Source organism: Anabrus simplex, chromosome 2 (genome assembly GCF_040414725.1).
Source record: "Anabrus simplex isolate iqAnaSimp1 chromosome 2, ASM4041472v1, whole genome shotgun sequence".
NCBI lineage: Eukaryota > Metazoa > Arthropoda > Insecta > Orthoptera > Tettigoniidae > Anabrus > Anabrus simplex.
The window spans coordinates 184328447-184342819 of record NC_090266.1 but is presented as its reverse complement, the minus strand read 5'-3'; positions in this window follow the sequence as shown (position 1 = coordinate 184342819).

Below are 14373 nucleotides of genomic sequence, written 5' to 3'. Positions count from 1 at the left end.
ACTTGCAGAAAAAATAAATACGAGTAGAGGTATGTCACCAGCTAAACACATTTCAGTGCTAAGGGTTAAAAACTTCTGGCTCCTTAGCGTTCGATGCCTGGTACTCCAAAAATTCCAAAAAACTCCAAAATTCGCATTGTTACTGGTGGCAGATTCCACCCCTTTAGATAAACTTGCGGCATTAATTCACATTACAGACAATCCAAGGTCGGTTCATTTGCAGGATTCAACGTTAATTTACATAAATTTGTAGTGGTGATTAATTTATTTATTTGCGGTATGTGATTAAAATGGTACGTGCAGTTCACGTCCATTGGGGGTGTGCCTGTAAAGAGCTGCACTACCTCACGCCGAGGACACGAATTTATTTACCATTAAAGCAAAATGTTTACTACAGGGTAATTCATGCTCCACAGGCTCTCACTTGGAAGTCTCCTGAGATTTTGGTGATGCTTTCACTAGCAGCATGAGACGTGGTTAGCTTAGCGGGTTAACTGCTGGTTTTTCACGCCGAGCGACTGAGATTCGAAACCTGGTGGATCGTGGGTCTGAAATCTCCCGTGTTTTCAGGAAGACCATCCGGTGCTAGACCCAGAAAAATGTTTAAAATACTTGGGATAAACAAAGGAAAGTGTGTATAGTGCTGTCTTTCAAACTTTGCCGGCCTGATTGGTTCATACGGTGGAGTGTGGGTCTTCTGTGTCCAAAATGACAGGTCAGATCAGATTCCGAATCAGTTCAGTGTTATTTGAAGTTGCTCATTATCCTCGTCACGGTAGCTTTTCTGGCATGTATACGAGCTGCTATGGGACCAAATTCCGGCACCATTGTGTCTCCAAAACCCGTAAAACTAAATAGTGGAACATAAAACCAATAACTGTATTATTTTGTTTGTCACTCCTAGTAGATTCCCGCCAGGTTCCTGACTCTGAGGGACTGGAAACGGGCGTAGAGGGCTGAGCCTGTTGGCCTGTTGATCAGTATGAACTCAGCCTTTTCATTGGTGTTTATAAATGTATGCGATATTCAGATTTTTAAAAAAGTGCAAACTCTATTGCAGCACCAGGACTAACCGATGGGCTAAATGACGGGAAAGGGGAGATGCGTTGTCCTTAAGTGTTTCTAAAGACCATTTAACCTACTCGCCGACAATGAAATGGCGTATGGCTTTTTGAGTGCCGGGAGATTCCAGGATGGGTTCGGCTCGCCAGGTGCAGGTCTTTTGATTTGACACCCGTAGGTGACCTGCGCGTCGTGATGAAGATGAAATGATGATGAAGACAACACATACACCCAGCCCCCATGCCAGGGAAATTAACCGATGATGGTAAAATTCCCGACCCTGCCGGGAATCGAACCCGGGACCCCTGAGGACCAAAGGCCAGCACGCTAACCATTTAGCCATGGAGCAGGACACAACACGTACAAACGTCATAGTGTACAATTCAAATAGGAAATATATTTCTGCCTGTATCAATTTATTTTCATTGCTATCTTGTAGATCTAGGTTAACAATAGAATCAAGGGATCAAAGGGATTCTTCTTCCTGCTAGTGGCTTCACGTCGCACCGACACAGATACGTCTTATTGCGACGATGGGATTGGAAAGGTCTAGGAGTTGAAAGGAAGCGGCCGTGGCCTTAATGAAGGCACAGCCCCAGCATTTGCCTGGTGTGAAAATGGGAAACCACGGAAAACCATCTTCAGGGCTGCCGACAGTGGGATTCGAACCCACTATCTCCCGGATGCAAGCTCACAGCCGCGTGCCCCTGACCGCACGGCCAACTCGCCCGGTGATCAAAGGGATTACAGGTCACTGAAAATAATTTCCCTAGATATATTTTTTGGCTCGTTACCTTGAGCCATATGTTCACGGAATGAATGCAAGCTAGGGGTAATGTCTTGTAAACATAACGAGGAATAGGAAATAATTAACCTGTTTCTTCTTGAAGTGAGTCAGAAACACATTATTACACATTTGGGTATCGTAGTGAATCTTTTACTATAGAAGGGGAACAGCGTTCATGGCCCTTTACAAAAATTCCTTTACGTGTCAGTAAATCTACCGACACGAGGCTGACGTATTTGAGCACCTTCAAATACCGCCGGACTGAGCAAGGTTCGAACCTGCCAAGATAGGGCCAGGCCAGTGCCTCAACCGTCTGAACCACTCAGCCCGCCTTTAGACAGTTTACTGTCCAGTTTTAGTTTCTCCCCAGCTGTCAACGTGTAACGTTCCAGACGTTACAGTGTAATTATGTTAATTTTATTATGTGTAATTAATTCAGGAATTTAACGTCATGATATTTATTTTGGTATATAATTGTATTATAATTCATGTTTAATCATTTGCTCACTATCATTTCATTACTTTGTAACTACGACTTGTAAACGAGGGCTGAATATCCTAATAATCACTTAGATTCTTGCGACAGTCGGTTAAAATTAACTTGCAGTAGATTTCCTCTATCTTGCCACATCACCGAGGAAGAAGGAAGGACAAATTTAGACACCAAGTTCTGGGAAAAGCGAGCACGTGTTCACGCGTCCTAACGTAAGCTACCGTATTTCGACCAGAATTATTCAAACTGATCACCGCCTATATTTTCAAAGGAGCGTCATGTTGCCATGGATACTGAGTGAAAGGACTAATAGAAGAACAGTTGATATCTTGGTTAAGACCCGTCAACTCTAATATCTGGAGTGGGGAGAGACGTGTCATCTGATTGGACCACGTGTAGCGACCTGTAATTAGAGCCAGAGGAGGTTATAAAAGGGCGTGTTGGAGCTCTTGGCTTCATCTTCTACGGATCTTCTACGAGACTTCTACGTGATTCTGATCGATATTATTCTACATTATTCTACTTGATTCTCTATTTGATTCTTCGTCTCGATACTTAAGAAATTCTGAATGAGGGGTGTATAGCCACTCTCATCAGGAAGTACGTACAGCTCGGCTACAAGACCGGTTTGAACCAGTCTAAGTCAATAGGTAGTATTAATCTAGATAGAAATGAAACTTCAGAGCACATTTTCAGTAAAGTTGGAAGGATTCTTAATTGAGTATCCTCTCCATAAAACCCAAGGTGGTTCTTCTAACTATGACTTAGGGCTTATCTCCAATATATGGGATAGAGCATAATAGGGAGTGTTAGTTTTGAAGTCATCTTCCAATTAGTGGGAGGTGCAATTTGCAAGGTAGGAATGGTACTTAGCTGCAGATGAAGAGATCTCAAAGACGACCGGTGATGTTCCAGCTACAAGGATGGAAGCTTTCCAAGGACCAGCAGAACAAGACTACATGGTGAGCAAGCGAGTTAAAGATATTGCAAGTTTTCGCGAAGTAGAGTCATTCAATTTTTTGTTAAATTCATTTTCTATTTTAAATTCAGTTCTCGTTAAACCGTCGTCATTTATATTCAATATAATAAATAGTATTTTTCTAGTTCACTTTAATCAATCTGCCTTAATTAGCCTTTTGATTTCTAATTCTCCTGCTTATTGATTAGTGCACTATCACCCCACCCCTGTGATAAGAGTCCGTCCAAGCTTGATTATAAATTTTTATCTTTAAGTCCTCAACTTAAAGATTGGCGCCCTTAGCTTGAATGGTTGCATTTCTCGTTCGATGATTGTTCTCCGAGAGGGGAAACCACATAAATGCCGCTCCAACGTGTGGCGAGAAAATCATTAAGTACGGAGCAGTTAATGACAGTAACGATATCAGAATTCGTATTATGGGCAAAATTTGGATATCCACGTTGCATTAGGAGTGTTTGATTGTGGGAAGGGTCATGGCTAATCAGACGAAAGAGGAGAGGATGTTGCGCAGTGGACGGGCGATAAAAGGCAATAATGTATTGAGTTCAGAGGAAGAGTTGTGTAGTCTAGTAGAGGAAATTGAAGATAGAAGTGTAAGTAGTATGGAGAGTGAAGGCAAGCAGAAAGAAGTCAGTATGGAGTCAGATGATAGTAGGATGGGGGGCGAAGCGGAAGTAAACACTAACAATGAAAGTAATAATAATGATCAGTTAATGGGAATGATGCAGTTAATGTTAAGTAAGATAGAGGACAGTAAAACTGAAATAAAAAGTGAATTGGAACAAATTAAAACAGATGTAGAACAAACTAAATCTGAGCTTAAAGGTGAATTAGAACAAACTAAATCTGAACTGAAAGAACAGTTAGAACAAACTAAAGCTGAATTAAGCAGGGAGATGAGGGAAAATAAGGAGGAAGCGAATCGGAGAATGGACGAACACAGTAGGCAGTTACGCGATCTGGTGGTAAAAAATGAACATTTTAATAAGCGATTAGAGGACCAGAAAAATGAATATGTACGGCAAGGGAAAGAGGTAGAAGAAAAGTTTGCGGAGCAGAGAAGTGAATTCCTGGAATTAATGGGGAAGGAGAACAACTCTACTAGGGAGGAAGTAATGAGGCAGGTCACTAGTATTGATAAGAGAGTTGAGACTCAAAGAGGGGAAATACGGATATTCAAAGACCACGTCCAACAAGAGATTGACACGGTAAAGCTTAGAATAGAAGATGAGACCCGGGCAAGTGAAGAAAGGTTTGCGATAGCTGAAGAGAATAAGATTGAAATTAGGACATTGAAAGAGAAGCAGGTTAATTTGGAGAGAGAAATTGATAGGAGAGACAGAGATGTAGAATGCCGGATGGAGAAAGCAGAAAATAAGTTAAAACAGGTGGCAAAGGATAAACAGGTTTTCACGGGAAGGCAATGTCTAGGAAATAGGTACATTAGGGAAATTGAACTACCTAAATTTAATGGGAAACAAACGAACCCGCTAGATTTCCTTAAGATGATAGAAAAACGATTTGAAAAGCGTCTAGAGGAAGGGTCTATGGACTGGGAAGACGTTATGGAAAATATTGACCATGCTTTTGTAGGAGAAACTCGGTCTTGGTTCATGGTATATAGGCAGACGATGACGAACCTGAAAGAATTCAGAAATAAGTTTAGAGAGAAATTCTGGAATGAAGCGATACAAGCTCGGGAGAGAGAAAGGGTGGTATTTGGGAGGTACAAACAGCATGAAGGAGTTACTATGACCGAGTACTTCCTGGCACATGTCATGATTTGTCAGAACTTAGATGGTATAACCGAGGGGTCTGATGTAGTAAGACTACTTTTGAGACATTTTCCGGACAGGGTGAGAGAAGCGGCCTGCATGCAAAAAGTTGGAAGTATTCAGGAGATGGAGAACCTACTAGGCAGTTTTGATGCTTTAGGTAACCTTAGGAGTAGAACGGAGAATATTCAGAATTTTAGTCATCACAACGGAATGAGACATAACGGTAGAATACAGAATCACGAAGCTCGCAATCAGTTCAGACCTCAGCAGAACAGCAGGAGCGGAGCACCTGAATATAGGACAGGAAATTCCCAACGGAGGCCAGAGCAATGTACTAATGAGTCCAACGTCAATACACAAAGGGAACCTTTAAACTAACTAGAGGCTGTAATGTTAGGTCAGAATTCCAGCCTAGTACGAAGGTAGCGAAGTGTCTTGCCATGAAAGTGTTACCATATGACCTAGATGTTAGAGACGATTTGTTGTATGAACCCGAGCAGAATAATGGAGATTCAAGTAATAAAGTAGTCCATCCCGTTGTCAAATTGAAAGTCTGGGGGGCGTGGGTTAAAGTTTTGATTGATTCTGGTAGCCAAATATCATGTATTAGTTCTCAGTGGTATGAGTCATTAGTGAAACAGGGTATTCAGTTGGAGGAAATGCCTGTTAAGTCTACTTTCATCATTACGGCTGTTGGAAAGAAGTCTAAGCAAATTTGTAAACAAGTAGCTGTCCCGATCTGCATTAATAATTCTATTAGCGTTCAGATATGTTTGGTAATTCCGCATTTAATATTTGATCTTATCTTGGGATCTGACTGGTTAACGTTAAAATTGGCTCAGTTAAATTACAATGATCTAGTGCTAAATTTGAGGTGGAATAATGAGGATATCAAGGTCAAGTTTGAGGAGGAAATTCAGAGGAAAACGGAAGTTAGTACAGTGTGGAGAATGAGAGAGGTTTCTAAAGTAAATGAAGAGGCTAGTGAGGGCCTGAAGTTGTGCCAGTTGTGGATTAATGAGGATAAAATATGTGGCTTGAAAGAAGCCGTAAGTAGAAATCAGTTGAATGAAATCCAGAAGGACAAGTTATATGAAGTGTTATGTGAACACGTGGAGATTTTCTCCGAGAAACCTGGTGTTACCCATCTGTATGAACATTCTTTTTCTGTGCTGGATAAGACTCCATTCAGCGGACCGCGGTATCCGATACCACACAAATATGCCAAAGCCGTAGAGGATCAAATTCAAGCTATGTTAGCAGACGATGTGATTGAATTATCAAACAGTCAATATGTTAATCCCTTAATTGTCGTGCCTAAGTCTGATGGATCAATACGTTTGTGTATTGATGGCAGGGAGATGAACAGACGTATTGGTGCTGATCAGTTGAGATCACAAACCATTGAAGAGTTGATACAGAATTTTCAGGGTAAGAGTTGGTTTTCTACGTTAGATCTTAGGAGTAGTTTTTGGCAGATACCTTTAAGATCAGAAGACAGGCCTCTTACTGCTTTCAGCTATAAGCATAGTTTGTACCAATTTAGGCGTGTTCCTTTTGGGACCCGTACGAGTTCGGCAGCTCTTATTCGCGCACTAAGTATTGCCTTGGGAGATGATACTGGAGATTATGCTACTATTTATATCGATGATTTGGTTATAGGATCTAGTACCTTTGAAGAGCACTTGGACCACTTGGAGAGGGTTTTTTCTAAATTAGAGTATGCTGGTTTTACTCTGAAATTTGACAAATGTGTTTTCAGTAGACGAGAGGTGACTTTTTTGGGGCACCGTGCATCGGCAATGGGAGTGACGCCTGAGAGCACAAGAATTGAAAAAATATTGAATACTACGACACCTAGAAATATTAAGGAGCTCAGATCGTATATTGGTGTATGTAATTTTTTCAGACGATTTGTAGTGAGATTTGGTAACTTACTAGAGCCATTTAGAGAACTATTGAAAGCTGGCAGTAAGTGGGAATGGACACAAGATCATGATAGAGCTTTCCTAAAATTAAAAGAAGGATTCAGGCAGGCGGTTGTTTTGAGATACCCCATGCCCGATAGGAAGTATGTGTTGCTGACGGACGCATCTCACTGTGGTATCGCTGGTGCACTATGTCAAGTAGATGATGATGGTAATTTAGGGATTGTGTCTTTAGCTTCCAGAGGTTTAAGTGCTGCTGAAAAGCGTTATACTATAACGGAACTTGAATTCCTAGCTATCGTATACTCCCTCAGTAAATTTAGGATGTATGTTTTAGGTACCGAATTTGAAATTAGGACGGATCATCATGCTCTTTCTTTTGTATCCAAGTGTAAATTATCATCTAACAGAGTTAGTAGATGGATACTCGCCCTACAAGAGTATGATTTTAAGGTAACTCACATTAAGGGAAATAATAATGTCCTTGCTGATTTATTGTCACGTGATCCGAAGTTGAGCGAAGAAGGTAGCCTTCTAGAGCCACGTGAGGGCATTATTATATGTACATGTCTGTCTAAGGAAAATGAAACTGCTCTAAATAGACTACGTAACCTATTGGTTGAACAGTCGGTAGACGAAGAATGTCGGGAACCTTTGTCTGTACTTCAGGGAGGAGAGCAGCTCACTGTGTCGCATGGTAGGCACACGTACAAACTGGTTAACGGGTTTCTAGCCAGGAAATGTGGCGAGGATCTCTGGGGGATTTGTGTACCCAAAGCGCTACGTGTGGAATTGATTTGGTTTATCCACCAGGAATTAGGACATTTTGGAGCTAATAAAGTTCTGTATGAGATCCGACAGAATTTTATATGGGACAAGATGGGAAGAGATATAAGAAAAATTCTTTCCACTTGCGATCTGTGTCAGCGTAGCAAAGTTCCTAACCGCTATTTAGAAGGACCTCGTCAGGCAGTAATCTCAGAAAGACCTGGTGACTTGGTGTGTATTGATTTATTTGGACCTGTGGTAAAGGGACAGTTCGGCTTCCAATATATTTTAGTCATTATTGATGCCTTCTCGAAATTGGTCAGATTATACGGTATGAGAAAAGCCACTGGAAAATCTTGTAGTCGTATAATCAAAGAGAAGTATATCCCTGAATTAGGTACTCCTCTTAGAATATTATCAGACAGTGGACCGCAATTTATTTCGAGAAAATGGAAGTCCATAATTAGAGAGCTAGGTATTACACAGGTTCATTCATCTATTAGATACCCTCAGGGCAATATGTGTGAACGCGTTATGAAAGAGCTATCTCGCATGTTTACATGCTTAGTGTTCGATAAGCATACAGCCTGGGTGGCTCATTTATCCCGCATAGAGACATGGATCAATGCAGTTCAACATGAAAGCACTAGATTGACGCCGTCACAAGTTCATTTTGGTTGTAAGCCTCAGAATGAACTAGTGAGAGTGTTAGGTTTGCCTGAGGAACCACCTCGTAATGCTGAATTTTACGTCCGACTGGCACGGGAGAACCTGATTAAATCTGGAGATAAACGTAAAAGGCAGCAGAAACGTAAGGTACTGGATAACTTTGAGGTAGGTGATATGGTTTTGGTGAGAGTTCCAATGTTGTCAAATAGTGAGGATAAGGTAACAAAGAAATTTTTTCTTTTATATCAAGGCCCTTATAAAGTACATAGAAAACTAGGACCCTGTGCTTACAAGTTAGCGGATGGCGAGAGCGTAATGAATGGTTCATATAACATTAGTAGTTTACGGAGATACCTGTCGTGTGAGGTGGCTGAACCGGATTGTTAGATATAGGTCAGTAACTCGGGGAAGTTGCTACTTGTTATGTCAGACTACGAGCGGAATGAGTTTACGTCTCAATTGTGGTGGTATTTCCTAGTTGTGTTTGTAAACAAGGGATGTGTTTGTGTGGCAGTAGATTTACGCTCGTTCATTGACGATAGATCATCTGTTTTCCGTATGTGAGGCCATGAAATTTTATATATTTGTTTTCTGAGATGTTACAGAAGGCTAATTAAAGCTGACGACGGCAAATAATTAATTTTCCCGTATGTGCATTTCTAACTTGCAATAATTTTACCGTGAGCTTAAATCACGTGTGTATGCGTGTGGAGTGTATCGCATCATGCTTCAAGATAAGGTTGAAACATTCGAAAGAGTGATAAAAGTGTAAATTGTTTGTATCATTAGTTTTCCATGGTTTTAATGTAAAAGAGTGGAAGAGAACGTGTTACTGCTATCTAGCAAAGAATGTCGGAAAGATGGGGAGTAAAAGGACAAAAAGACACTCGGCAGAGTTTGTAATCTGAATTGTATATATATTATGTTATATTCTCTAGGATAATCTTGTTTTTTACAAAAATGGAAAGTTGCTTGTGTTGGGCATAATTTAGCATCTAAACCTCAAGATGAACTGAAATAACAGACATTCGCAATGGTAAGCAGTCTAAGAGAGATATGGAAAGAGTGAGATATAATTAATTGTATGAAAATACTGTCGCTCGTTATGGGCAGGTAATAGAGGTATTTCAAGTCAATGTGGGAGTAAGTGTGTGAGTTCTCAACTCATGTGATATTTGTTAAGAACTCATGGGGGCGTATGTAACGTTCCAGACGTTACAGTGTAATTATGTTCATTTTATTATGTGTAATTAATTCAGGAATTTAACGTCATGATATTTATTTTGGTATATAATTGTATTATAATTCATGTTTAATCATTTGCTCACTATCATTTCATTACTTTGTAACTACGACTTGTAAACGAGGGCTGAATATCCTAATATTCACTTAGATTCTTGCGACAGTCGGTTAAAATTAACTTGCAGTAGATTTCCTCTATCTTGCCACATCACCGAGGAAGAAGGAAGGACAAATTTAGACACCAAGTTCTGGGAAAAGCGAGCACGTGTTCACGCGTCCTAACGTAAGCTACCGTATTTCGACCAGAATTATTCAAACTGATCACCGCCTATATTTTCAAAGGAGCGTCATGTTGCCATGGATACTGAGTGAAAGGACTAATAGAAGAACAGTTGATATCTTGGTTAAGACCCGTCAACTCTAATATCTGGAGTGGGGAGAGACGTGTCATCTGATTGGACCACGTGTAGCGACCTGTAATTAGAGCCAGAGGAGGTTATAAAAGGGCGTGTTGGAGCTCTTGGCTTCATCTTCTACGGATCTTCTACGAGACTTCTACGTGATTCTGATCGATATTATTCTACATTATTCTACTTGATTCTCTATTTGATTCTTCGTCTCGATACTTAAGAAATTCTGAATGAGGGGTGTATAGCCACTCTCATCAGGACGTACGTACAGCTCGGCTACAAGACCGGTTTGAACCAGTCTAAGTCAATAGGTAGTATTAATCTAGATAGAAATGAAACTTCAGAGCACATTTTCAGTAAAGTTGGAAGGATTCTTAATTGAGTATCCTCTCCATAAAACCCAAGGTGGTTCTTCTAACTATGACTTAGGGCTTATCTCCAATATATGGGATAGAGCATAATAGGGAGTGTTAGTTTTGAAGTCATCTTCCAATTAGTGGGAGGTGCAATTTGCAAGGTAGGAATGGTACTTAGCTGCAGATGAAGAGATCTCAAAGACGACCGGTGATGTTCCAGCTACAAGGATGGAAGCTTTCCAAGGACCAGCAGAACAAGACTACATGGTGAGCAAGCGAGTTAAAGATATTGCAAGTTTTCGCGAAGTAGAGTCATTCAATTTTTTGTTAAATTCATTTTCTATTTTAAATTCAGTTCTCGTTAAACCGTCGTCATTTATATTCAATATAATAAATAGTATTTTTCTAGTTCACTTTAATCAATCTGCCTTAATTAGCCTTTTGATTTCTAATTCTCCTGCTTATTGATTAGTGCACTATCACCCCACCCCTGTGATAAGAGTCCGTCCAAGCTTGATTATAAATTTTTATCTTTAAGTCCTCAACTTAAAGATTGGCGCCCTTAGCTTGAATGGTTGCATTTCTCGTTCGATGATTGTTCTCCGAGAGGGGAAGTCACAAACGAGGGATCCTACATCTATCGCTTCAAGGACAGTGTCCTGGAGCGTGAGGCATTTGGTTGGAGGTAAAACTAGGGAGGAGGACCAGTACCTCTCTTAGGCGGCCTTACTTACTATGCTGAACAGGGGCCTTGTGGGAGATAGGAAGATTGGAAGGGATAGGCATGGAAGAGGCAAGGAAACGGTCGTGGCCTTAAGTTACGTACCATCCCGACATTTACCTGGAGAATAATTGGGAACCACGGAAAACCACTTCGAGGATGGCTGAGGTGGGTATCGAACCACACCTATTCAGTAGACCTCCTGAGACTGAATGGACTCCGTTCCAGTCCTCGTACCACTTTTCAAATTTCGTGGCAGAGCCGAGAATCGAACCCGAGCCCCCGGGGGTGGCAGCTAATCACACTAACCACTACACCACACAGGTGGACAAATCCTCATAATACTTTCTTAAATAGGCCTAAGGATCTGGTACTGTCTAACAAAACATATTAAATGGTTATGTAAATCGTTTGTCCGCGCCGAGTGGAGTGGCTCAAATGGTAGAGCACGATTTGGCAGGTTCGATCCCACCTCATTCCTTTCGTATCTGGAGGTACTCACATACACTAGCATCATTTTGGTACATTTATCGGCACATAAAATAACTCCTACAGAACAATATTTTGACACGTTGGTGTAATTAGTGGGACGGAATACCATTATTATTATTATTATTATTATTATTATTATTATTATTATTATTATTATTATTATTATTTCTACGTCTGGCGTCTGGGAAAGGATACGAGCAATTTTCAGACAACTCCGAGGAGGTCTTACAAATAACTGCTGTTGGTTAAGGAAAAAAATACCGCATAGTGAATTTTACTAAATTGTAGAATGTTTCCAGATGTGGGTGAGGAGCTACTGACTGCGTAAGAAATAAATAGATCGTCTGCAAAATCCCACATTTAAAATAGTATGTAGTTGTGATCCAACTGAGTGATTAGGCTATGCCATTAGCTCTACCAGCTCCGAATGGTGCGATTGACTTGCAGTGACCGCGTATTACAGCACGCCATTGGTTTCTCAACTGAAGCATTCATGCGAAGCTTAGCGATCGTGCTTGCCCTGACCCGCAGTTCATAGCGTGTGGGGCGCAACTGTCAATCCAGTTGCTAGTTATTGCTCAATAATAAATGTATGTATGTATGTTTAGTCCTCAGCCCGAAGGCTGATTGGATCCTCAACAGCTCCGCCATCAGCTGTCATAGATGGCCTGGGCATCACTGAAGAGGCGTACTAGGGAAATGAGGAGTGAGGTAGTTTCCCGTTGCTTTCCTCGCCGAGCCAGAAGTTGCTATTACATATCAGTCTGCCAAGCCCACTGAAATGCATGCACCAACCGACCCTATGAGCAATATTTTCACACCATTCATAGCAGGGACTGGCTGCAGAAGGAATGGCATTACTAGCATCACTCATACCTCAGTCACTTTCATTTTGTCAAAGCCAAGGATAAAGCTGAGACAGATCAATGAAAGTAACAAAATTGCTCTAGCCCATACCAGAAGACACAGTGCACTGTAAACACTACATCTTGCCAGCAAAGGCACCAATAATAAATAATAAATATAAAATAATATGATAATTATAAAATAATAAATATAATCTTTTCATCTCAACGTAACTATATACATATTTTTAATTACACCTGCGAAGTGGCATCCGAAGCAAATGCTTGGCTACCTTAACTAAGGCCACGGTCGCTTCCTTCCTATTCCTAGGCCTCTGCTATCCCAACGTCGTCATAAAACGTATCTGTGTCGGTGCGACGTAAAGAGAATTGATAACACTCTCGGCATCCCATAGATAACCATTACAACACATTCCATGAGATTTACGAGTTATCGTATCTGCAATTTATTGTATGTTCACTATCTTAGGTCCATTTCCTGATACGGGGTCGGGAAAATGAAATGGCGGATGGCTTTTAGTGCCGGGAGTGTCCGAGGACAAGTTCGGTTCGCCAGATGCAGGTCTTTTTATTTGACTCCCGTAGGCGACCTGCGCGTCGTGATGAGGATGAAATGATGATGAAGACGACACATACACCCAGCCCCCGTGCCAGCGAAATTAACCAATTAAGGTTAAAATTCCCGACCCTGCCGAGAATCGAACCCGGGTCTCCTGTGGCCAAAGGCCAACACGCTAACCATTTTGCCATGGAGCCAGACGCGGGGTCGGGGATGTGATGGGATTGAATTGTGTGATATTTTTATGGCCGGATGCCCTTCCTGTCACAAATCTCAGTTGAGCAGCTAATGAAGATGAAATTAATGATGTGAATGAAAGTGGGTAAGAAGGTGGAAGGAGTCGGCTGTAGCCTATGAGGAGGAACTGTCTCGGCATTTGCCTAGAAGTGAAAATGGGAAACCACAGAAAACCATTCCCAGGACAGCCGGCGGTAGTGTTCTAACCCACTCGTCTCCCGAATGCAGAACTTGGCTCCATAGCCGGTGCACGTTAAGGGGATGTATACTTAAATTTGAAGGATTTTGGGGGAAAATATGTATGTTGCACAATAAAATAGCCCAGTCAATGCTGTATCAGAAAATAATAAATTAGTATCCAATCCGACATAGATAATGCTAATAACAGCCATAGGAGGACAGTTCTGAGGAGAGGACATGTTTGTCTCTGTTTTAAGTGTTGTTTTCTCAGTTTCACATTTTAGTAGTTGTTGCTGTGTACAAAATGCTCCTCGTGACAGAGTTTTCCTCATAACCTGTACGAAATGTATTTACAAGCTGCTTTATATGTCAGAATTAACATTTACTATTGATTTTTTGTATCCAGCACGTGTAACAGCCTTATTTTCAAATTTAATTAGGGCCATGCCCTTCAAAATGATAACATTCAAATCTTAAGAATTAAAACCTATTGACTACAATAAGCCGCCTCTGTGGTGTAGTAGTTAGCGTGATTAGCTGCCACCACCGGAGGTTCGGGTTCGATTCCCGGCTCTGCCACGAAATTTGAAAAGTGGTACGAGGGCTGGAACGGGGTCCACTCAGCCTCGGGAGGTCAACTGAGTAGAGGTGGGTTCGATTCCCACCTCAGCCATCCTCGAAGTGGTTTTCCGTGGTTTCCCACTTCACCTCCAGGCGAATGCCGGGATGGTACCTAACTTAAGGCCACGGCCGCTTCCTTCCCTCATCCTTGCCTATCCCTTCCAATCTTCCCATCCCCCTACAAGGCCCCTGTTCACCATAGCAGGTGAGGCCGCCTGGGCGAGG